The 26,924-nt window shown below is 42.8% G+C and overlaps 1 protein-coding gene across 2 annotated transcripts in view; it reads right to left on the bottom strand.

Annotated features, from left to right (window-relative positions):
• ASPP (Ankyrin-repeat, SH3-domain, and Proline-rich-region containing Protein) overlaps positions 1-26,924 on the bottom strand; it is a 687,069-nt gene that overhangs the window by 271,235 nt on the left and 388,910 nt on the right. The window lies entirely within an intron of this gene.

The following is a 26,924-nucleotide window of genomic DNA, read 5'->3' as shown; positions in this document are numbered from 1 at the left end:
TGCGTCAGATGAAATTCATGTGCAGTCGACTTCCTACTTTACAATGGTGAGGAAAAACTCGGAGCAAATGCAGGACGGAGAAAAAATTAAATGTTGATTTAGCATCTAAATAGTTAAAGAACTGTGCGACAAGTATAAATGCTGCTTTTACATTAAATAAATGCTATGTTAACTATGGCCACGGTTAAATGAACAAATTTAATGTTGAGTTAGAATTTTTTTTAATGTAAAATCAGCATTTGATATTACTTGTTGCACATTTTTTTAATAGTATAAATAATGCTAAACCAACATTCAATGTTTTCCGTGATACGTTACTTACAACTGGAGAACTACGTTGCACAATCTTAGCAGCATTGGAAGTCTAATACGCCCTTATATCGAAAATGCCTCACTTTCCGCACTCGCCTGCCCAGTACATGCGATTTTATTCGCCAAATCCGTCCGATCCAGACGCGCGATGTTAGACGCGGCGATATAATCAATCTCTATCGCGATTCCGCTTAACTTTCCCCATAAATCCCTCCTCCCTGCCCCTCAGCCCCCCTTTCCGACCCCCCTCCTCCCCGTCACTCGCGACCTATCAATTTAAAACAAATATTTCAGTTTCGTTATGACGCGTTGACGGGATTTCGTTGGGCGAGCGGTAACGTCAAAAACACGTCGGCATCGATTCGCGAAAATCTCGCGATTCATTACTCGTGACTTGTCCGAGCTTGAATCAACGCTGTTTGGCGCACGGGCGAGCATCATCAATCAAGTTCCTGGTTGGCAGACGCGGAAGGATCCTGAGTCTAATTAGTCCTCGATACAGGATCCGATATCGCTTGCATCAGCTGGTTGAACCTAGACAAATAATTGCGTTTGGCGCATTAGGACGGGATTGAAAAATAAGTGAAGATAATCGGAATAAATGCAACAACATGGTGTATTTTGTAATTCGGAACTACAATATTACTGTCTCGTTCATAAAATCACATGTTCGCTTGTGTTCTTCTCTTCTCACATGTATTCTTGTTCGGAGTTTTAACTCGGCCCTCTATTTAAAGCAATCTCGCGGAACTTCGAACTGAGGGCTGATTATTGAAATTATTGATAGCCTAATAGACAGAGAGGCCATAGGAAGTATGGGGCGATCCTATTGTTTGAAACGGGTAGTTGTTATGGAATAAGGGGGAAAATGATCGACTAACTGTAGGGTATCTCGTGTGTTGCCGTTTCTTAGTCTATTACTTACCTCCTTCGTCCATTGCAACCACCCACTTCCACGAATAGGGTCCCTCCATATCCTGTTTGTATTTTTTGTCTATCGCTTTGTCTACCAATTTCAACAATCAGCCCGCAGGTGCAAAATTTCTGCGTCTGGTTTAACTCTGCCCTGTTGAGTGAAGCGCCGGTGACGAAATTATGTCCATTGCAACCACCCGCTTGAATCGACAGAATCACTTTATTTCCAGTGTCTTTTTTGTCTATCGCTTTGTCTATGAATTTCAATATTCAGCCCGCTAAGTGTTACGAATGAGGTCCCATTCAACTGTTTTACTTTGTACTGTATACAGTCTCCTCATGCAAATCCTCCATTGGCAATAAGGAAACTCTATGATATTCTGCTTCTGTTGAAGCGTATCCCTGAGACGTAAAGACGTTTTTCAATTTCCACGTGAGCCCTGTTTTGCACGTATCTCCATCCGTATGAAACTAACGCCGAAATCGAGATAGGTCCTTTTACGCTAAAGGCGCGAAGGGCAGGACTTCGAGATCTCTAGAATGCAACTATGGTAACGACCAAGTTGGCGGGAGAAATGTGCCGTGCTAATGAAAAACACCGTATGAGCATCCGATAGTTGCCGAATTTCTCCGGATAAAACATGTACTTTTGAGGAAAGTTATACATATTATCCATTGAAATTGTCACAAATTTTTAGATTAAATTGCAAGAGAAACTATCTGAAAATTTTTAAGGAAAGTATTCGCAAAATTCCCCCTCGATTAGTTTTTTATTGAAGGGAATATACCGATTTAGGCACCAGGCTATAATAAACCAGTGTCGATTCGATCGTCAAGAATCGATCGAAAAACCGAAACGTGAACCGATCGATGTGATTCAATCGACATCGATTCGATCGACAAAAGCCGTGAGTTGATCAACGAACCCGTGAAGCGATCGACAAAATCCGCGAGTCTATCGACAATCCCGTGAGTCAATCGAATTTGCGTCGATGAAATCACGTTACTTGGTTCGCGTTTTCGTTTTTCGATCGATTCAAGTCGATCGAATCTACACTGGGTTTTTTTAAATTAATTTTCGATCGATTCATGTCGATAGACTCCATACCCTCCAATTTGGCAACGTTTGAAGGTTCATACGGCGTTCTTCCTGAGCACGGGAGAAATGCGGCCCGGAGTGACCATCTGTTGCCGCATTACTGCCCGATCCTTTGGGCTCGTTTTAGGCGACGACGCACAGTGGATCGAGTCAACCGGAGAAGTAGGACATGAAAATGTTCGATTAAAACTGCACATTTTGATGTTCAATTCGTCACATTTTAAATGGAGATGTTGCATGTGTGAGGAATTTGCGATTTGACAGTTGATTCATGTGTAAAAGTTCGCGAGAAACACGATGGTGCCACTGGTTTTCTCTGAAATCAACTCCCAAGCTCAAAAAAAGCTCTCAAGTCGAGGCAAAAATGGACGTATTTATGCGAAAAGGCGCTAAACGCCATTTCCAAACTTCTCAGTAAAGCAAGTTTGACTAAAACAATTGGCGTTTCCGTACTAATGGACCGATTTTGGTTTACTTTAGCTTGTTTGAAAGCTGAAGAGTTCCTCTAATTACGTACGTTGCCAAAATTAGGAAAAAATGCATATTAAGCGAGATATAGGGGATTTTTGCACGTAGGTCCATTTGATTTAATGCGCTAACCCGGATTCCGAATTAAATCAAAAGGCGCTATCTCCACTTGAATCACTTGATTGACGCGCGCGCGGCGAAGCTTGGTGGAAACTTGGTGAAATTTAGTACCGGTGGGTATTTTTGAACGGGAAACTCGAATTTCGGGTCAAATTTTGAAAATTCAGAAATCCAAGATGGCGGACATGGCCTAAAATGCTATCTCGGCCCCTATCCAGCCGATCTTGGTGAAACTTGGTATCAGGGGGTATTTTCGGACGGGAAATTCGAATTTCGGGTCAAATTTTGAAAATTCAGAAATCCAAGATGGCGGACATGGCCTAAAATGCTATCTCGGCCCCTGTCCAGCCGATCTTGGTGAAACTTGGTATCAGGGGGTATTTTCGCATGGGAAACTCGAATTTCGGGTCAAATTTTGAAAATTCAGAAATCCAAGATGGCGGACATGGCCTACAATGCTATCTTGGCTCCTGTCCAGCCGATCTTGGTGAAATTTGGCATAGGGGAGTATTTTCGGACGGGAAACTCGAATTTCGGGTCAAATTTTGAAAATTCAGAAATCCAAGATGGCGGATGTGGCTTAAAATGATATCTATTTCTTAAACAAACGCACTACACGTCTAGAATGGCCGCCAATGAACCTGCGTAAAGCGCACGGGCCGGGTTGTGAAGGCCGGAGGTGGTGGGAGCCCAAATATACCTACCTAACCTCAATCTGCTTTCCCGCTGCATCTTGCCAATGTGGATGAGATGTGGAAATTTCCACGTTTGTAAACTTTAAATATATGGCACTCTACACGGAGAAAAAAACTCGTGCGTGGGACCCGAAGTTTGGGTCATATGGATCTCTGAAGTTTTCGGATTGAGCATCTGAACACTTTAGGTCTAGCTGTCGAGGTTCGGATCACACATCTAAAACTTCAGTTCTTACGTCTGAAGTCTTCAGGTGTGAGAACCGAAGTTTTTCGGATGTGAGAACCGAAATTTTCGGATGTGAAAACCGAAGTACTTTAGATGTAAGAACTGAAGTTTCAGATGTGTTATCAAAACCTCAGCAGCTGGACCGAAAGTGTTCAGATGCTCAATCCGAAAACTTCACAGATCCATATGACCTAAACTTCGGGTCCCACGCACGAAGTTTTTTTCTCCGTGTACGTTCACAATACACCGCCTCGTCGAGGTGCGTGGTTTACCCAGCAGCGTCGGATCGTGGATTCCCTTCATGTGTTGATTACCTATGTTAAAATTTTCGTATCTAAATAAAACAGTTTCTGTTGTCATTTTGAGCCCCTAATACCGAACTTCACACAAACGATTCAGGCATTGAGCTATTGTTGAAGGCCACATCCGCCATATCGGAGTTTAAAATTCTAACAATGAGGTTATTCAGTAATTTTTAATTTTTGCATTTTTTTGGAGGATTGAGTACGCACAGTTCGCTGGAACTTTCTCCGATTTTTTGAAACATTATTAACCCATGGAAAACAAGTTCGAAGTTGCGTATTTTGAGCTCCCATTTAAACTCGCGTCTCCGAGGAAGTCATTAAGATGGGGCCTGACGAACCCCTAGGTGACGGTCACGCTTTTGACCACGTAATCCTTCCAGCGCGCTCTTAATACTCATGAATTTCTAAATACTGTTCCGATTCCAATAAAGTACCTAACAGTGATTTTAATGAAAATTAAGTGATTCCGATGGGTTCGTTAATTTGTTCGCTCGTTAAAAGCCCCTTGTCCATGTCAGTGCACACTGACATCGATCGAGCCAGAGGGAACGCACGGTCGATATGTGACCGTCACTCAGGGGACGACATCTGGGATTTTTTGGCGATGCGCGTTTAAATAGGAGATAACATTTTAGGCCACATCCGCCATCTTGAATTTATGAAATTTTAAAATTTGACCCGAAATTCAAGTTTCCCGTCCGAAAATACCACCTGATACCAAGTTTCACCAAGATCAGCTGGACAGGGGCCGAGATAGCATTTTAGGCCATGTCCGCCATCTTGGATTTCTGAATTTTCAAAATTTGACCCGAAATTCGAATTTCCCGTCCGAAAATACCCCCTGATACCAAGTTTCACCAAGATCGGCTGGATAGGGGCCGAGATAGCATTTTAGGCCATGTCCGCCATCTTGGATTTCTGAATTTTCAAAATTTGACCCGAAATTCGAGTTTCCCGTCCAAAAATATCCCCCGGTACTAAATTTCACCAAGTTTCCACCAAGCTTCGCCGCGCGCGCGTCAATCAAGTGATTCAAGTGGAGATAGCGCCTTTTGATTTAATTCGGAATCCGGGTTAGCGCATTAAATCAAAGGGAATTACATATAGTTCCTTTTGATTTTATTCGTAATCGCTGATTCCCTGTTTTGCGATTTTTCAGGGGCTGATTCCAGGGGATGAAATTAGTATTTTGGGGGCATATTTACGTGTGAGAGCAGCCTATTACATGGAGAATCCAGATCTGTTAAAAACTGAAAGTTGGAAATTTGGCGCTTAGTTCCCTTTCGTATAAATACGTCCAAATGGAGGGGATATCCCACGCTATCCTGAGAATCCAACTCTACATCAAGACAAACTCTCCGTACAAAGTTAGGGAGGAAATACATTGACAGGGCTGCCGTGTTTTCAGTTTTAGAGTCCCCAAATAAAGTGGCAGCCCTGTCAATTTATTAATTGCTCCCTAACTTTGCATAGAGAGTTTGTTCTGATGTAGAGGTGGACTCTTAGGGTAGGGTGGGATATCCCCTCCATTTTGGCCTCAACTTGAGAGCTTTTTTTGAGCTTGGGAGTTGATTTCAGAGACAACCAGTGGCACCATCGTGTTTCTTGCCAACTTTTACGTAAGAATCAACAGTCAAATCGCAAATTCCTCACACATGCAACATCTCCATTTGTCACATTTTAAATTTTAATGGATGTTTACAGAAGAAAATTTCACGAGGAAACCAATACTTTTAAAACGGTGTTATAAGTATTTAAAGTTTTCAAATTTTGTCCGAGCTCTCCTATTGACTCGATCCACTGTGCGACGGAGGCAACGGATAGACGCGGGCGCGACGACGGGGTTGGGTCGCGGGGGATCGTGATCCATTAGGTTAATGTCTGGCCCCGAGTTGATAGTGTCACCGCTGCGGCGAGCCGGTGACAATGTAGTTTGCTTTATGCTTCGTTAGATGGCGTTCTCGCCACAATGTTTCTACGGTTCCCGTGTGAGCACCGCCGCGCAGTGCACCTCCGATATGTGCGCCGAGATCCTAGAGAGGCTGAGGGTCAATGGTCCGACGAAAACAAGGAACCGTCCGTAAAACAAGTAACCGGAGGCGAGTTCTTAAGGACCCTGGCCTCCCGTAAGAGCCAATGTAAAAATCCGTAAGCGGTTACTAGGGATGCGACCTCGCGCAGGATCTACGCAACTTACTTCTACTATCAATTGTTGGACCTTAGAAAAAATCCGTAGGATCACGCATATCTACCAGAAATCGAAAATTTGCCATACTTGTAATTTTTAGGTTGATTCACGGTGCTTTCATACGTTACAGCGTCGTTGAAGCGCTCCACTACAGAATTGGGAAAAAGCTATAATCATAAGTTTGAGTATTATACTGTAGGATGCGGCAAAGTCACTAATCCTTTTTCAACAAAACTGTCCGTTGGGCGGTTTCGTTCGTTAGCCATTGATACGCTTTGTGAGAAATTTAAGAAAAATTGCGAGTGTAAATGGATTGCGTCTGACAGAGAGGAGCCAAGTCACATCAGCTGTTGCCAAATTTAACCGGGCAATTTAATTTTTTACACGAAAACGGTTCTGCGGGTTTTGGTGCAAATTTCAGTGAAATTTCTGCATTAAGTGAAGCAAATTCCTTAAAAATTTCAAATGAATCCGTACAAACGTTCTCTTTTAAAACATCAAATTGTCAGGTTAAATTTGGCACAGCTACTGTGGCTTGGCTCCTTTCTGCTGAACGCGGTCCAAACACTCCAAACAGCGTTGATCGAAAATCTTGGTGACGATGGCTCACTGTGTGGCGGCGGAGGGGGGCTTGCATGTAAGCCGTGTTGGCGTGTGGAGGTTCAAAGGAGCTATAACCATTATTCCGATGGGTTTCTGGTGTTCATCGAGCGTGAGACCTTCACGAGTTTCGCGAGTCAGCACCGGGCCATTACCGGGCGGGGGCACCGTGACTCGCCACGCTCGGGTCGGGGCACACCGAACCCCAAGAGGAAAATCCCAGAAACGACGTATCTGCCCGTGGTTCACACTCCAGATCCGCCGTTTTGAATCACCTCTAAAGTCGCGGGGTTTCCGAGTCGGGGAATCTGCGCTGGTGCGGACGTTAGCCGGTTGTGACGTCACTGTCGACGGAAGAAGGAAACACCGCTTAAAAACCGCGAAAAACGACGATTCGTCCCTCCCCTGGCGTATGCTGCCGTACTAAGGAAGAACGCCGTAAGAGCCTTTAGACGTGGCCAAGTTTCTTCCGATAAAAACCGAATTTGCTGGGAAAATTGTGAATATTATTTTCCAAAATTTTCAGACGATTTTCCTTCCGATACGCTCGGGTAGGGGGACGGGACACTGCACTCCAAGGGAAAAATCCGAGAAATGGCGTATCTGCCCGTGGTTCACGCTCCAGATGCGCGGTTTTGAATATCCCCGAAAGACTTGGGGTTTCCTCGGGATTCGAGTCGGGAATCTGCGCTGGTACGGACTTTATCCGGTTGTGATGTCACTGTCGACGCATGAAGGAAACACTATGCTCAAAAACCGCGAAAAACGACGATTCGTCGCTCCACTGGCGTATGCTGCCGTGCTAAGGAAAAACGCCGCATCAGCCGTCAGACGTTGCCAAGTTTCCTCCGATGAAAACCGAATTCACTGGGAAAATTGTTAATATTATTTTCCAAAAATTTCAGACATTTTTTACGCAATTTGATCCAAAATATCTGAAAATTTCAGGGAAAAATATGCATGAATGTTGTCAAAAATACATGTTTTATCACGGGAAATTTGGCAATCTTCGAATGTTTATACGGCGTTCTTCTTCAGCACAGCAGTATGGGGTGCATCTAATTTCCGCATGAACCCTGTTTTACATATAAATCAAGGCTTTCTGGGGCTCTAGTGGAAATCGAGACACGTCCTTCCGCCAGAGGAACGACGAGTTTTCGCTCATTTTTCAAATTTTGACTGGAAAAATTGGAATCACTGGAAACTTAACCACCCGAGAGTTTTGCAGCCTAGCAATATACAAATGAGCGTCATTTTGAAATTTGGAACTACAATTTCTGGCTCAATTTAGGAGCATTGTATGTACCGTTAGTTTCCCTAAGTACAAAAGTGTTTTTTACGGAGGAGCCAAACTTTGTAGCTCCTAATTGCAAAATGAAGTCCAAATATAGTCCTTTTAATGGACTAAAAGAGCATATAAACTGACTCAACTCTAACGCAAATCCACGAGATAGAAGTTTAAAAAGGAATGAGTTGCAAATAGTTTTAAATTCAACTAGCCGCAGGTTTTCTCCGAAACACACTTGAGAGTCGAGAAAAAAGATGTTGAACGTCAACACGGTCGTTAGAATTTGTCCTCGAGGTCATCGCTTCGACTGAAATGCACCTCGCATTAAACTTGGCAACAAATGGTATCAAGTAGTATTGAAACATGAGAGATGCCTCGGAGTACTCTCATTTTGACACCTCTACGCTTAGCTGATGTTTACCAGAGCTCTTCGGAGCATTGCGTTAACTTCGCTCTCATCAGATTACGCTCTCAAAGGAATGCTAAAATCCGGAAGCAAGCTCCGTCCCTTTGCCCGAGTGACGTCAAGGTATAAACCAACATGCCCTTCCTTTGCTCGTGGACGTTAACTTATCCTCATGATGGAAAAAATGATGAAAGAAAGATGAGTCTTCATCGACTCCATTCCGCTGTCGATTAAGAAATCAGTTCTTGGAAAAGCATACAATATTCGGGTATAGCAAGCAGACATAAGATGAAGGTAAAGGTATGATGAATTGGACTGCATTTTGCAATTTGGAACTATAAATTCTGGCTCTTCTGGAAAAACACTTATGTGCATAGGGGAACTACTGGCACATAAATTGTTTTAAAACCAATAAGCTAGAATTTATAGTTCCAAATTGCAAAATGTAGTCCAATTGATGATAGTTCTAAGCAACAAAGATAATTTCTTCGATTTGATAATGGGTCAGTTGCGCTGGTCACAGAATCGTGTTCCGATGCTTGATGCTTGTAGATTACTCCACTCTACTTGTGGTGTCACTACCACGGTGGATGACGTCAAAACCCCGACTTTTCAAAGGGCGATATCTCGGTTAATATTGAACGTAGAAAGTTGCAGTTTGGGCGGATCCTATTATTTTCAGCTTATCTATAAGAATCAAACACTAAAATACGATTCTGTGACCAGCGCACTGACCCATATTGCAAATTTTAAGGTCCTTCGATTTGCAATGCTCACTCAGGCTAAAGTCACCTCAAAATTTTTCTCCGTGAAATGGTGTAACAGTACCGGACGGACTACAAGTGTGATGTGATACTCGGAAATGCTTAATCGGTGTCCTAGGATCCATAAATCACGGTTGCCACAGAACTCAGAAAATGAAATTCCCTAACATTTCCCTGATTTCCCTGACACGTTTTGGTGAGATCCCCTGACAATTGAAGATATGATGTTGCAAGTTTTTCACTGCCTATTTTAACTATGAGGGCAAACCAAAATACACCCTTCCAATCCTCTCTCAGGGCTCTACACAGTGGTAAACGATGCCAGTCAATTCATGCAGAAATGCGCCTTCATTTTTGTATGATACTGTGCAATACTTCCGAGGCGGAATAGTTGCTCAGAGCGCCTTCAAGAGTATTGTTTCGACAGATGGTAAAAAGACACAATTAAAATTAGTTTTCAGGCAAAATTTGTTGTTCGGAACGTCAAACCCATTCTAGATAGCAAATAAATGTGACCTAACAGTTTTTCCTTGGCGTGTTCGTCATTTTCCCCTACATTTCCAGGTCTTTCCCGACTTTTCAAATTCTCTGACTTTCCCGGTTTTCTCTCACTGTGGCAACCCGATCAATTGGACGTATTTCTGCCAAACGGAACTATGTGCACTATGACGTGAGTCCTGTTATGCATATATTCTCATGGGTCTCCGGGCTTATGTCTCAATACACATAGTTCCGTTTGGCAGAAAGACGTCCAATTATCGATCGATCGATCGATTATCGAATCGTTTTCCAAAATCCCGAAGTACCTGGATAATACCTTTCGGACACTTGGATCTGGTACTCGTCGTAAAATGTAGTGAAGAGGGCTGAGTGGAATTGAACCGGAGTCGACGAGGTGGGATCTGAAGTTGGGAATAGTAGCTTTGCCTTGAAGAGTTGAACTTTAGGACAGGGCGAGGTACGAGATCAAAGGAGCCCAGTTAAGTGGGGTTGAATTGAGTTATGAGCTACTTACTGCTTCATTCATGCTTCGTTTATTTTGAATGAGGCATAAATAAAGCATAGGGATTCCGCCGAGAGCCGTTCGTTCGCCGACTACTCGCATTCAAATTAGCCGAGAAAAGAGTGGCGCCGTCTTTTGCGTCCGAATGTTTCTCTCTCCGTGCGATACCACAAGGCTCGCCATGTTACACCTGGCTCAATTTCGTGGCCCAAGTAATACTCCATTATACTTGAGCGCATTCTATCATCAGTTTTTCCGTGGTAGAGAAGAGCCTCTGTAAATACTCCTTAGTGGGTGTGTGTAGAGGTTGGCCTATTATCAAGGAGGTGATAGTGCCCCTTTGTCCATCTTTGCTCTGTTTTCCAGTTTGCACTGATTCCTACCTCGGTCAGTTGTATGCTCATTTTCTCGTTTTAATTTTTACATTTTTTAGCTTCTGTTCCAGTTGAGAATGGGCATGTAATTGGCCCGAAACGTCCTGGTTGTTTTATGTCTCCTCTAGCCTTGTATACCCATTTGTTTTTTTTTTATTTCAGTGTGTTTTTATTGTAATACTCCACCAAAGAAAAACTCCGACCGTGGAAGCTGTACTTACGGGCTATACTGCCGGTATACGGAAAATCGCCGTATGAGCCTTCAGGAGTTGCCAAATTCCCCTTAATAAAACATTAATTGTTGATGAAAGTCAGAGTATTTTCCCTAGAAATTTTCACATCCTTCAGATCAAACGAATGAAATTTTCTGCAAAATTGGAAGAAAAATATCCTCAACAGAAAAATTCAGCACTTTTTCGGTACCTCCATAATTAACGAAATTCTAACAATTTCAAAAATTTGAATTTCTCGCTCAAATTGCGACAAAAGTGACAACAAACTAAATAAAATGCCGGACCTTCAGGCGGAATTTCCGCACGTTTTCAGTACTTCCGCACCGCCTTCAGAAAATCAGCACTACTCCGGACATGTAGACACCCTGGCCAAGTATTCTAGTACAGGTTCTTCATTGCAACCGTGAAGAAATTCGTCGAAAGCTGGCAAGGGCGCTTCGGAGCGGTCAGCGCACCTATAAATTTCGGCGGTCGCACGATCTGGCCTGGCGTTCACGCGTCGGCAGGGGTCGGCGGGCCCCGGGTCCCGGGTCGGATGGGGCCGGGGGCGCCTCGAAAAATCAACGCGGTCCGACCCCGCTCCGAGTCCGCTGATCTACTGATCGCCATCTCCCACTGGATAACCGCACTGCCCGGCGCCGCACCGACCTCCCGACGTTGCCAAATCTCCCCTCACAAAATACGGATTTTCCCAAAAATTTGTGCATTTTTCACTTAGAATTTGTCGGAGAATCTTCAGCGCGATTTTATCCGCAGTCCCTGTAAATTGCAATGAGAAAGGATGTTGACATTTCTGGGAGATGAATATTTTGTGGCGGGATATTTGGCCGACTTCGGATGGCCGTGCGACGTTTTTTCTTAGGGCCGATTCTGGACCTGGATCTCGGCTTGGAGCCGGGGATCCCAACTTGGGAGAGTGTTTCAACCGGTTTGCTCGCCGCTGCTTCCCGGCACACTGCAGTGCTCGGGAACAACGTCGTGCGAACATTAGGACGTTGCCTGTCTTCCGATAAAATACGCATTTTCGCAGCGGTGCATACCGTCGTTTCTTTAAGCTCGGTTCTGGGTCTACGTCATTCGATATAATATTGAACCCTCGATTCGACTGTAAACGAACAGAGAACCTTGTTTCTGCTTCGTGCCCTTTGCGCCACGGTAGATGGCATTGGAAGCCTCGTACGCCCTCTCACCAAAGAGGTCCTCCCTTGATGAACAGGGTTGCCTCAGGATTTAGAGAGGGAAATTCCCTGGCCGTTCCCTGATTTCCCTGACAAATTTTGGTGAAATTCCCTGACATTTCCCTGATTTCCCTGACAAATTTTGGTGAAATTCCCTGACAATTGAGGATATGACAGGTGGTGAAGAAGGCATGAATGAGAATATTTTTCAGGCAACATGTGTTATTCGAAACCTCAACTCGTTCAAGAAAGCAAATAAAGGTGGTATGTTGGAGCTTTTCAGCCAACGTGCGTTGAAAACTAAGCATAAAGCTGAAAATCTCAATACAGAGGGAAAAAGCTCACACATAAGCTCAATTTACCCTCGAAGAGCTACTCTGATTGGTGCAACACTAGTAACGACCTGAATTTTTAACGCACGTTAGCTAAAAAAACTCCAACATACTGTCTTACGACCCGTGCGTCCACCGCAATCAGTTTTTGTAAATGGACTGCATTTTGCAATTTGGAGCTATATATTCCGGCCCGGTTTAAAAACAACGTATGTGTCATTAGTTTCCCCATGCACATAAGTGTTTTTCGGATGAGCCAGAATTTATAGCACAAAATTGCAAAATGCAGTCCAAATAAAGGTGATTTAACAAATTTTCTCTGACATTTTCGTCATTTTCCCTGACATCTCCCGGTTTTCCCGGTATTCCCTGACTGTGGCGACCCTGTTCATGAATGTGAATTTCGGCACGAGTTGGCATCCCCGCGGTTCCCTCGAGGTGGGGCTCCGGGCTCAGAATCTGATATTTCGACTCATTATCCGATCTCGGGCTCATCATAAACGCAGCATTGTCTTCCCGCGACCAACACTCGGTGTGTGGGCCCCTTTTCCCGCCTTTTACACCTGAATCTCCGGGACACGGGGGCCCGGGGAGTTGGGGGGGGGGGGAGCAGGGGTCGGTCAATTATTTACTGATTCGGTCCCCTCGACTCGACATCGCGCTGGTTAATGGATTAATTCGATTAAGTCGGCTCTGATTCCGATGCTCAAGTCACAACGATCGGATTCGATTCTTTCCCATCAGAGTTTGCACGATGCTTCTCTGCCCAGCCAAACGAGACCAGTCACGTCTCCTTTTGCGGGGAACGACGAATTGGACTATTTTTGCTAAAATCAACTATGTTGCACGCAACGACGCAAATCCTATGCACATAATTCGTTTTAACATGATTTCTACTGTGGCCGCACTCAAATCAAGAACACTCGTAAAAATGGCACACCAAGAATTTACATTGTTTTCCGGCCAAATGGCTTTTAATATTTTTGGGCAACATTAGTAATCAGAATTAGATTAGAGCAAATTTCACTTCTAAACTAAGCGAAGGAATTCTTGACCCGCACGAAAAAATTCTTACCGAGACACTGATGAGCAGGACTTAGTTTTTTTTTGGCTCGTCGACAAAAACGCACCCAGCTCCCAGCCGGCAAGAATCTATCTTAGATTAAGTCGGCGCCATGCAGATTAACACATTTTCAAAAACATTTCTTGGTCGCTTGGTGCGTATCAGGTCAGTAGATTGACTTGTATTCTGAGACTCAAGCTGTTCTGCCGTCCAAATGAAGAACGCCGTATAAACCTTAGGCATTGCCAAATTTTTTTCAATACAACACGAATTTCCTGGTAAACTTATGAATATCTCTCTTCTAAATTTATGGACACTTTTGTTCGCAATTTCACCTAAAGTTCCTGAAAATCTTAGGATAAAATCTTCATAACTTTCCTTTAAAAATAAACATTTTATCGAAGGAAATTAGGCAGCGTCCAAGTGTTCGTGTGGCGTTTTGCCGTAGTGCGGCAGTGTTGACATCTGTATATTGTGATAGAATTTTTCGTCGGCCTCCCGCGAAGCGATTTCAATTAGGACGCTGAGTTACCACCGACGGTTCACAGTGGATCGAGTCAATGAGAGGTCGGACAAAATTTGGAAACTTTAAAAGCTTATAACTCTGTTCATTTACAAATTTGAGGTATTAATTGTGGTTTCATTGGTTTCCTCGTGAAATTTTCTTCTCGAATCACCCCTTAAAATTTAGAGCATGAAGAAAAAAACGTCAAAATGTGCAGTTATAGTCCAAAATTTCATGTCCGACCTCTCTGATTGACTCGATCCACTGTGCGATGGCGCGGCGAAGGTATCCTTTACTAAGCGGATCAGAACTTCTAGGAATGCAGTAAATCTTCCGCGCTAGGGAAAAATCACGGTTTCTATAAAAGTATTGCGGCTCCTCTCCTGTGGAACAAAAGTGCTTCCCGATACTCGAAATAAAGTTCACGGTATCAAAAGAGCCGAACTTAAAGCGCAGGCTTTCTCGCGGTTTTCAACCGAAATGTTTTAATTCGTTTTGCCCAACTCTGAACGAATGATCAAAGAGTTTTTCTTGAGCCCGCGGGTCACACATCATCGCTCCTCTGACAGAACGGAGTATCTTTATTTCTACATGAGTCCCAGAAAATGGAGTAATACAGCCGAAGGTAGGAGAGATGTTTTAGGCATTTTTTAACTTTTCTCCCGAATCAGAGCGACGCTTCATTGACAGCATAAAGCGCAGAACATTGAGAGCTCACGGTTCGCGTCATCGCGCCTTCAATTTTTCGGTTTACACGAACTTAGGGCGTGGGTCTGCAAGTCCATCCTAAAAAAGAATCAGACAAGAGCCTGAAAAAAGAAGAAAGAACGAGTATCAACACAGTCGGAGACAGGAAAGACGTATTCGGGCCTCTTTTTTAACTTTTCTCCCGAATCCAAGCGACATCTCATTGACAGCATATAGCAGAGCATTGAGAACGCACGCTTCGCGTCATCGCGCCTTCAATTTTTCAGATGCACCACGGACGTCCATCAAGTACGAATAGTTGTATCTCTGCGCCGTCGTTAACGCGCATCCTTTTCCTCGCTTTATTTCCATATTGTGTTTGTTTGTGTTTGTTTATTTGTAATGTTGCTTCAAACTAAAGCAGAGCATTGCGAGTTCACGACTCACGGCATCGCGTCTTACATTTTTCACATGCAATGTGGACATCCATCTTGCGCGAATAGTTGTATCGCGTTTACATTTTAGATGTTTCTTATTTTTAAATTTCGAGATAAATAAAGGTTAAGTTTACCCGAGCTATGTTATGGTATGTCCAAATCAATAGTCATTTGAAAAGGAGGAAATGTGTTTAAAGGTCTCTTAAGAGGTCTATAAAGGATGCGTATGTCTAAAAATCGAACCGACCTTCACTTTTAAGGGAGTTACACATAGCGAATGAAGGAGGGGGATGATAAAGCGCCTGTATGTCAAGAGGAAAGTGAAAATTTCACAGAAAATTGTTTACGCTTCAGAAAGTAGTTCTCGGACCTCTGTTCACCACTATCATGCGTTAAAGCACCTTTCTTTACTCCTAACTCTCTCTTCCTCCGTTTTTTAAGAAATTTTTCTCACATATTCTCGGTCGTAATTTTTTCTTCTTATTTTGCTATCTGTAAGAGGAGCGCGTTTTTGGCGCGTAAAGGGGGCGGGGCGTATCTGCCAATGGCACATTGGCCTTAAGGCCAGTCTGAGCCTGAAATTCTGTGAAAAATCGGAGGAGAAATATATACACATTTTCCTGAAAATTCGTGATTTATCGAGGGGAAATTCGCGAACGCCTGATGGCTCATACGGCGTCCTTACTTAGGACCGCAGAGTACCTCTACCCAGGCCCGCCACAAGGGGGGGGGGGGGATACTGGGTCCCTGGTACTGGGGCCCGGGCCCTGGAGGGGCCCGTGACGCAGGTGACAAACCACTACGAATTCATGTGTAACCCTTGCCTCGTAGGGAAAAGTGAAAAAAGTACCCTAAAAATTCCGCAAAAGGTGAATAAAGTTTCAAAAACACGCTAGGGCACTATAAAATTTTTCTTACTTTTTTAGAGATTTTCAAGATTTTGAGTATATGTAGAATGATATTTTTAGTGACTGTGTTTCATTTTCTTCCGTTGTCGGATGCTAAGAGGCTCCTTTCTGGGCATCCTCGACTTCAATGGCTTAACTCCCTTGCCATAGACGTGCGAAAGGGGAGTCCAGGGGGACCCGGCTCCCCATAGAATTGAAAATTATCATCTGCCCCCTCAAAAAAAAATTTACAGATGTTTTGAATGCAACAATTCGAAAGTTTTTGGTGCTGAAAGTAAACAAAAAGGCGTAATTATTCTGCAGAAATTGACAGAAAATCTCCATCATAAGAGCTTCATAATGCGTCCAAATAGATTTAAAATTTCAAAAATTTCCCGGGGGAGGCCCCCCGAAACCCCCCCCCGCCCCTGTGCTAGGGCCCCGGGCCAGAAAATTGGTACCAGGGCCCGAGATGGGATGTGGCGGGCCTGCCTCTACCTTACCGGAGGTATCTTTGGATACTCCATAATAGAAATTCATTCCACGTGAGATAAAAGGTTAAGGGTTACTACCTAACGCAGCTAGAACCAGAATAAAATTTGGTAATTACACCCGAACCTTTTACGAGTTTCACACCAATAGCTGTGAAATAATAAAACACAGTAAATCCTAGGAAGGTACCAAGTTGAATCTTAGAAGCTTCCAATGATAGCCAGTATTCGAGGCTTAGACACCCAGTGAATGAAATTAACGGCATCATTCCAACTGCGGGTGTCAGGGGTGGGTCACATTTCTTTTTTTCAAAACAAGATATCACAGTATTGTTGCATTCTTCAACGGGCAATTTTATTGCTGTAAGTCATTGGCCGACACTGCCGTGCTGAGGCGGAACGTCGTATGAGCCGACAGGCGTTGCCAATTTTCTTTGGACAAATAACGGATTTTAGGGATAATTTCAGAATGATTTTTTTTTTATTTTTCAGATAATTTTGTTCGTAATTTGAACTGGTGTTCCCGAAAATTTAAGGGAAAAATATTCATAATTTTTTTCAAACATAAATATTTACTACAAGGGAATTTGGCAACATTTGAATGCGCATACTGAGTTTTTCCTTAGCACGGCAAGACAGGAGAGTGTGATTGTGAGGAGTAATTACAAATACACGGGACGCCAGATTCATGACCTTGGTCAACCTGAATAAAATCGTCATTTCTTCGGGATTGCCTTCATTTTTACGATCAATTTATTTATAAGCAGGATTGCCACGTGGGCTATAAAATAACTGATTTCAATTATCTCGATTGCATGATCGACTTTGAAATAATGCTGTTTCCATTTCTAAATATCTGCCCTGGAATAAATACACAAGAAGAGCTGATTGTGTAGGAAGTAACCACTGTCCAACAATTTTTCTCGTCAAAATTTTACTCAAACACGCTGAGCGTATTGAACGTATTGCAAGCTTTCGAGAAAAAACCGAGATCAACGCATCGAAATCAAACTATACGTTGAGGTAGTATCCAAAGAAGGCTTAATTGCTGCCACACACATTTCCTTCTTTTTTAGACACAATGTATCTTTAATTTTGTTTGAAAAAATTAAGTACACAGGAAAATTCTTTCATCGTAAAATATACCCAGTTTAAGTAAGCGCTCGTTTTGACTCAAGTGGACTCCGTTTTTTTGTGAGCCTAAAGTGTGAATAAACCAGTACAAAAACATTTATTTTCTAACTTACGAATAAAATTGGAAAGTTTTAATGCGACTATAGTACGCTATACGCTAAAACGCTGCTACGTAAACTTTTGTCGAGAGATGTCCGTGTCCGGAAGTTATTCTACTTAACTTTCAGGGTTGTTTTTCGACTCAAAATATAATTTTTTTCCCCCTATACACATTATGCCCGAAAAAGCCTCATACGTGAGCTATGCGCTATACTTTCTTAATTCCTTGAAGTTAAAAGTTCCTACCCCAGCAAGGAGCTTCGAAAATCTGAAACTTTTCCAAAGCTCTGTTGCCTCGAAATAACGCGTTTCTGGAAAATTTTGTGCAGTGCTAGCTCGGCTTGATTTTCCATCCTCTTTCACAAGGCGTAATCCGTTTTTCCAAATAACATTTACCAAAAAAGTTATTGCAATTTTAAAATTCGGGCACGCTCTTGACATTATTATACGTCCTCGAAAACACAACGAATTAAAAGTACGCTAAAAAATACCCCCCCTACTCAAAGTTTCAGCTACTTACTACAAAATAACGAGGATTTGCACTAATTTGAGAGGGAAAAAATTTCAACTTTGGAAGCGCATAGCTGAGCGTTTTCTGACATACGAGGGGCGTTCAATAAGTAAGTATCCCCCCTCTCTAAAATCCATTAAAATGGACCAATTTTAAAAAAACTTGGGCTCAAAATCTTCCTTAGGATATTTTGAGTTCAACGAAACAAACCGCAACAAAATCGGACCATGTGCGGCCGAACGCGAGCCGTTTGAACGCGCCGAGGTGCTCGACGCTCCCGCCAAATCCGCGAGGATTTGAAGTCCACTACAGGAGAAGAGCTTCTCTGCCAAAGCCTTAGTCGTTCATCACTGACGAAAAATCAAAGAAATTTTTGTAGAATTCGGGGCTTACCTCACTTCTCCACATAACCAGCTCGATCCAAGCAAGTCTGATACTGAGACTAAGACTAAGAGAACAGCTTTTGGATGCCTCGTGCGTGGAAGTCTTTCAGCTGACCGCGGATGAAAGAGTGGACGGCTTGTTTGACCTCTTCCACTGATTCAAAATTAACTCCTCTAAGTTCAGATTTCAGGAACGGGAATAAATGGTGGTCTGGTTTGCTATTTATTATCGTATCTGAAATCTGAACTCGGAGGAGTTAATTTTGAATCAGTGGAAGAGGTCAAACAAGCCGTCCACTCTTTCATCCGCGGTCAGCTGAAAGACTTCCACGCACGAGGCATCCAAAAGCTGTTCTCTTAGTCTTAGTCTCAGTATCAGACTTGCTTGGATCGAGCTGGTTATGTGGAGAAGTGAGGTAAGCCCCGAATTCTACAAAAATTTCTTTGATTTTTCGTCAGTGATGAACGACTAAGGCTTTGGCAGAGAAGCTCTTCTCCTGTAGTGGACTTCAAATCCTCGCGGATTTGGCGGGAGCGTCGAGCACCTCGGCGCGTTCAAACGGCTCGCGTTCGGCCGCACATGGTCCGATTTTGTTGCGGTTTGTTTCGTTGAACTCAAAATATCCTAAGGAAGATTTTGAGCCCAAGTTTTTTTAAAATTGGTCCATTTTAATGGATTTTAGAGAGGGGGGATACTTACTTATTGAACGCCCCTCGTAATATGTGTATAGAAAAAAAACAAGCAGGAAGCTCCAACGCATTCGCGTCGGAGAGCGGCTCTGGCGACAGTAGTTGTAGTCAAGAATGAGGGCGTAGACACATTTTGTCACTGATGTACGATCCGACAACTGTCGATTCATGTTTTGTAACTTAGCAGATTTACGTAGCCGGTGTATAAATGTGTATTGGCCCTTGATATGCAGGATGCATGGCACTATCACTTGTTGTATACTTTTAATTTTCAAGGCTCTTTGGAGGTCCGCATCCTAAAAAATTTCTCCCACAGTATTTTTTTTAACTTGTCGTTGTGATTGGGCGCCAATTTCTTTCAATTGAGTGATCATCTTCTTTTTTTGTCAAATAACTAGTTTGTGCAACAATAAGACTGAAACTGACTCTAACTGAAATTTTGTCTTTTTAGATATTTGGTTATTTTGTATTTATTAGATTGTATATTTTCACAGCCCTGTGATAAGAAACTTTGGAATGCATGGTTGATAAGTCGTTTAGCGAGGCTGCAAAAAATTTGCATTTTTATATCTGAAATTGTAGGTAATGGTTTTGAATATCGAATTGCGATATATTACACGGTTAAGATAGGGCTATATGTCTTGTCGTAAGCGGTGACATAGAGTCGATGTCATTTCAATAATCGCCCCGATGGCCACGGTAGTTGTGTGCCGTCTGCCCACGTAGCAAATGGGAGGCGAAAATGGAAGTCATCAGTGCATCGGTGAGTGTTGAACGTGAAAATTGCGCGGGCCGCGCAAATTTCGCGATCATCGATGTTTCGAGGCTGAGCATCCATCATTTTCTATCTTGTTTTGAAGCTATGTGAGTTGTGATAAAGTACATACTTTTTTTGTATTATATTACTGTATAAATAGTGTAAAATTTGTACAGAACTTTGTACAAAATAGTTTCTTGTAAAAAGTGTGGACTACTGCCACGTCGTTTCCATACAAACTCCCAATACGCCGCAAGTACCACAAATGCCCATGTTAACCAAATCACCTCATCATCCATTTTTTAAGGACACAATTTTTAATTCAAATCAACTTACTTCATCAAAACTCCAATCGTTTATCAAATAACATATATCGAGTCATTTTAACAAAATCAAAGACGGCATAATATCATTTATCACACAGCCAAAAACCTAACCTAGAAACCACGATGTTTACAAACTCAAATTGGAGAACACTCATTGGTCCAATAATAAAAATTGATTTGCCGCCTTTTTTCTTTGCAAGCAAAACGTGTGAACATGTCCGAAAATGGGATCGGGCGTCAACACTCAACGATGCACTGATGACTTCCATTTTCGCCTCCCATTTGCTACGTGGGCAGACGGCATTAGACGTTTACGGTTTCCTTGGTAACCTTTGTTTGCTATCAGCTGATATCGAGTAATATGACTAGGAAGCTCCAACCCAGTGGTTGGAGCTTCCTTAACCGCGAAAACTTTAAAATTCAAATTTTCAAATTTTGAACGTAAAGTACATTTTTTCCATCACGAGATTAGAGCACAGACAAGTTTTGAATTATTGACTGTATCACCATGATTCCAAAAATACACTACACAACATAGCATTGGCTAACAATAAAACAATATGCAATAAAATAAAGTCATGACAAGGAACATAGCCGAAAATGGCGCCGATTCCCATTAACCAACGCGCGGTCTCTCCAATGTAACATGGTCCAATGATACTCCCCAGCTGGGACCGTCCGGAATAGCAGCTCTAGTGCAAGCACCAGAGCCGCTAAAAGCATATTGTTAACCGAAAAATCGATCCTGAAAGTAAATTACGATGATTTCCGGACACCCTGTACATCAGAGTTCTTAATTTTGTACCGTGTCTGGTGGTCCATGTATTAAATTTTAGGATATTTCATGGAGAAAACTTGACATCGAGGCCCGAGCGACCGTAAACCACGGCGGCTACCGATTACACGGGAGACCGAAAGAGGTCTCTGACACCTCCTGATCCGGTGCCCATTTCTGACCTGCCTCGTAAAGAACTGGAAAAGAAGAGGGAATAAAAACGAAAGAGCCGGTTCCGAGTACTTTCCGGCGGTGGGAATCACGGCAAGGAAAGATAAATGGGACAATTTCACTCAATTTCGGGACGGCTTGCGGTAGGCCGTGTTGTGGAACTTTCGAGGGCGGCTATCTCTAAGCTGGACAGTAGTTCACGGGTTTAGCTTTTAGGCTGGTCAATGACACTGAAAAGTCGCTCCTTGTCCCTCCTGTAACAAAGCCTTGTTTAAAGACCCGGGACTACCAACTTCGAGATTTATCAAAGTGTCGCCCTCCTGACACAAGGGCCTAACTGCATTCCGCGATGAGCCCTGTCGTCCGTTTAACTCAATGCTTTCCCGGGCTCATCTCAATGTGTCGTTACGTCCCTTTGACATCCCAGCGACGAAAAGGGACGAGCGAGGATTCTTGGGAAAGATGCGGAGAGTTTCTTCTTGAAGTAGGTCAAATGTTCTGGGTGTTCGTGTTATCTTCAGTTGTTCTCAAGAAAGCTCTGAATAACGCAGGTTTTATTTCTCGTATAGACGGATCCAGAGGGGGTGCACGCCTGTACACTCTTCCGTTCGCCCCAAAAAAAGAAGGAAAGAAAATGGAATAAAGAAAGAAGAAAGGGATGGAGGAAAGAGGGAGAAAGGACGCTCTTATTTGGTAATTATTAACGACAATCTTGACTCGGACTGCATATTCAGGGTGTCTACTAAAACAGGCTGACCAAAAATCAGTACTTTTACAGTACTTTTTCAGTACTTTGCCAAGAAATTCAGTTCCTCCTCAACAGAAAAATTCAGTTCTTTTTCAGTACCCCCAATCGGCGAAATTCGGCGAATTTGAAGTTCCCGCTCAAATTGTAATACATACATACATACAAGTCGCTTTACAGCACTCCCTCGCGCTCTACGACTCCTAACCTCCACTGCTCTCTTTCAAACCACAAATCTTGGGGAATTAAATTGTAATAAAATGATCAAAACAATGAAAAAATTCCTGACATTCTTGCAAAATTCCGCACTTTTTCGGCTCTTTCGGACCACCCGTTAAAAATCAGTACTATTTCCGGACTTTCCGGAGATTCCGGACTTGTAGACATCCTGATGTTAAATGCTTCAAAATTTCGACAGTTTTCGGGGAGAGGGGATCTCTTGGACCCCTCTTACGCCCCACCCGTTCGAAGTGACTGGATCCGCCTATACATTCTATTAGGATCGGGATCGGATGATAAGCGCAGTGGCGAAGCGCGAATAGTCGGATATCGATATTTTTCTCATTTGAAGCTATGAAAAGGATCGATTATTCATGTGTACCCTGATGATCGATCCTTTTTCATAGGTTTAAATGGGAGATCGATAGATTTATCGCATAATCGACAAGACACTGGATTCGTGGGATAGAGCGCGCGAACCGCGAGTGAAGAGAGGCAATCAAGACTGATCCCAGAGTCACCGGCGCGGCGCTGGTTTGCAAGCGAAAAATTGATACGTGCGCTACGTGTCCGCTTGGAGTAGCTGGAGAGCCCTCTTTTTTTACCGTCGCCGAGCCCCGAATGATCGATTATCGATATTGCCCCGTTCAATACTATGGTAAAGAATCGATGAATAAGGTTTTCGTTCCGAACACTCTCTTTATCGATCCTTTTTCATTGATTTAAATGGCAGATGAATCGATGTATCGCAGAGCACGTCACGCCACTACGACCTCTGTGTCCCCCGGTCCGCGTGGAATTGGAAAGTGAAATTTCAAAAGACTCGAATAAATTTCACAAAATTTGAAGTTTGAAACGACCCGGCGCACAGTGTATCGAGTCAATTAGAGAGGTCGGACATGAAATTTTCGACTATAACTACACATTTTTATGTTTATTCCGGCACATTTTAAACTTTAAGGGGTGCTTTCAGAAGAAAATTTCACGAAAAAACCGATGATGAAAACACTTTCAGAACCTTACCATTTGATATAAACGGATTTAAAAGCTTTTAAAGTTTCCAAATTATGTCCGACCTCTCCTATTGACTCAGTCCACCGTGCGACGTGACAAAGGAGTCTCGGACTTCGAGACCTGGAAAATGCTCAAAAGTGGCGCCAGCTCTCCCACTTACATTACGACTCTGTGTACTCTATGAGTAAATTTCACGGTGATACAAACGAGTAAAACCTCGTAATCAGTACGTTTGAATCATTCTCATGCAACGTTCACCATTTTTTCTGATCTTGAGAGCACTGGAAAAAAAAACACATTGGATCTAGAGTCCAGACTCTTAAAAACATTGACAAGAAAAAGGACTCTTGATTCAATCAGATTTAAGCTTAAATCAAAAGGAAATCAGCTCAAATTAAGAGGCTTGCTTCTTGATTTAAGCTTAAATCTGATTGAATCAAGAGTCCTTTTTCTTGTCAATGTTTTTAAGAGTCTGGACTCTAAATCCAATGTGTTTTTTTTTTTTCCAGTGAGCTTTATGCTCGTAAGTCTAAAACAGCTGAGCCAATCAAAAGTAGAACCTCCAGTACCCTCATTCTCCCTGTAAAGTCACTCAAGCCGCTCGCAGCTAGATCGCGTGCAATAACTCAAACCCAAGATCCATAGTACAACAATCAAGCCCGTCATTTTCTACCATTACATTCCGAGAGGAATGTAAAGTAGAAAACACGGTCATGCCCGTTCCGTATGTTATCATGCTGTTCCTTTTATGAACTTGAACTTTCTACGCGACCCAGTGCCGAGACGTGAATGGTCGATTATCGATATTTCCTCATTTGAAGCTATGGTAAAGAATCGATTATTGAGGTGTTCGTAACGAACACTCTGTTATCGATCCTATTCCATACGTTTAAATGGCAGATCAATCGATACATCGCAACGTGTTCCACGCCACTGACGCGGCCGTTTTATGGCCTCCGTCCGCGATTAATCGGCCGAGACTAGGCCGGGATTGACTCCATTCTAAAGCTGACGGACCAACGCGGGAAATACGCGAGGTTAAAGTTCGAAAGTTGTAGCCGCCTCGGAAACACTTCCTCTTGGCATGCTTTGCGATGTATCGATTGATCTGCCATTAAAGCCCATGGAAAAGGATCGATACACAGGGTGTTCGCGATGAACACCTTAATAATCGATTCTTTACAGGGTTGCCACAGAATTTATAAAATGAGATTTCCTGGCATTTTCCTGATTTTGATGAATTTTCCTAACATTTGAAGGTAGGCGGGATGGTTAAAAAGACATAATTTGAAATAGTTTTCTTGAGAACAATAAGGTTTTATGGCGAATAAATTTGTACGCATGCACCTAGTCTAATGTCATTGACTGCAACTAGAGGAAGCTATATCTTTGATCGACCCATTTATATTATTAGCCAATGGAGAATTTGCACACAAAAATGTTATTGCTTCATCTGAGAGTGCTTAATGAGCTGATTATGCAGTATTTTTCATAATTTTTTTCTGACAAGGGAAATTGGAGGAAAATAGACTCAAAAGTGGGAAAATAAGCCGCCTCATGACGTCATCTGTCGGCATTTTCCATTTGAACACACATGTATTTTGGCAAATTAGGTTATTTTGTCATATTTCCTCCAATAATTTTCCAATTTAAAAACCAAGGATATCGTCGTACTCAGTTTTCCTAGCGGTATCATTTTAAAGATAAAATTTACAAAATTTCAGACACCAGGAAATTCTCTATTTCTTATGTTGTATTTCCTCAAAGTTTACATTAACATAAGGCATACTACTTGCCTTAAGTAACTATTACTTTGCCGTTCAGAAATTATTCTTTTCGTCGTTAGCGGTAACGAAACTCCGAACTGCAGAACTCCTGGACTGTTGAAACAATATTTCCTCTGCAGGTTGAGAATTGAAACTTATAGACAAAGCTATAGACCAAGACGACAAAAGGGATTAGGAGGGATCCTATTGGTGGAAGCAAGTGGTGGCAATGAACATAGGAGGTAGGTAATGGACTAACTAACGGCAACCCACTAAAGACCCGACAGTTATTCCATGTCAGAACCAACCATGTCAACCAATAGGATCGCACCATGTTCCCTATGTCTTCTTTGTCTATCGCTTTGTCCATCAGTTTCAATAATCAGTCCGCTGAGCGGGTATATTTATCACCACCTGGGGTATACACACAGCAATTTGTCGATATGGCCGCCGCCACACGCCGAGCCGCGGCGCACCCAGGAGTCCACGCGAATATTAAGCCCGCTCGTTCGAAAGGAAACGCGCTCGTTCCTGGACGAGCCCTCAAATGTATCGGACCGCTTGATCTCAGGGCTCATCTGAAAACGCGCGCACTCCATTTCAGAGACTGAGGTTTCGGTTCCCCGCCGAACAGCTTTCATCACCCGTCATCTCAGCGCGTGAGCGGACATTCAAACAAACTATGCTGACAGTGATAAAGGCGTGAAGACTACATCACGAAAAATCAGTGCGCGATTGCCGTCACGAGCAGAAATTGGGCTATTTGGATTTAAGGAACCACAAGCGTTCCAATGTTGCTAGGATTGTGCGACTTACATTCTTTGCAAAAAAGTACTAAAATCGCGCAAAAAGTTAAATTTACAAAGGTAATTTTTTTCTTAAATTCATAGTTTATTGGGAGTAAAGATAAGACTTTTGAAAATGATCAGTTTATATTTACAAGGTAAAAAAAGTTGCACAATCTTAGTGACATTAGGGTGCTCTTGGTTCCTTTTCGCAAAATGCAATCCATTTATGCTGAAAGGAACTATGTGCATAGAGTTTGCGTATGACGCTTAGCCCCACTCCTCATGAGGTTGAGCGATAAAAGAAGAAAAAAAAGTCCATTCTTTTGAAAATCGACTTCCGATTCAAAATTTACCTCACGTTTTCCGCTATCCCAAGATCGAGATCGCGGCATTTTGTGAGCCCTTGCTCAGTAGCGCGGCGTGCGAACGATCGATCATCGATATTTCCCCATTCGAAGCTATGGTGAAGAATCGATTATTAAGGTGTCCGTTACGACCACCCTGTACATCGATTCTTTTCCATACTGCCGCGCTAAGGAAGAACGCCGTATAAACATTTGAGAGTTGCCAAATTTCCCTTGATAGAACATGTATTTTTGACAACATTCACGCACATTTTTCCTTGAAATTTTCAGATATTTTAGATTAAATTACGTACAAAATCGTCTGAAAATTTTGGAAAGTAATATTCGCAATTTTCCCAGTAAATTCGGTTTTTATCGCAGGAAACTTGGCAACGTCTAAAGGCTCATACGGCGTTTTTCCTTAGCACCCCTAGCGAAAATATTACCTTGCGGTGAGCTCACCATCACCTTGCGGCAAGGTATCGGCCTTGCCACCCTCTTCGAGCCCTATCCGAGCCCTCGCCGGGTCAGTTCGTGGAACTTGACGACTGGGAATAATTATGCATGGCAACGTTGGAGACGAAAATCAAACCCAACACGGGGTATATCCTGATTCTGTGTCGCCT

The sequence above is a fragment of the Bemisia tabaci genome, chromosome 7, assembly GCF_918797505.1.
Source record: "Bemisia tabaci chromosome 7, PGI_BMITA_v3".
Taxonomy (NCBI): domain Eukaryota; kingdom Metazoa; phylum Arthropoda; class Insecta; order Hemiptera; family Aleyrodidae; genus Bemisia; species Bemisia tabaci.
This window is presented reverse-complemented; position numbering and strand designations above follow the sequence as displayed.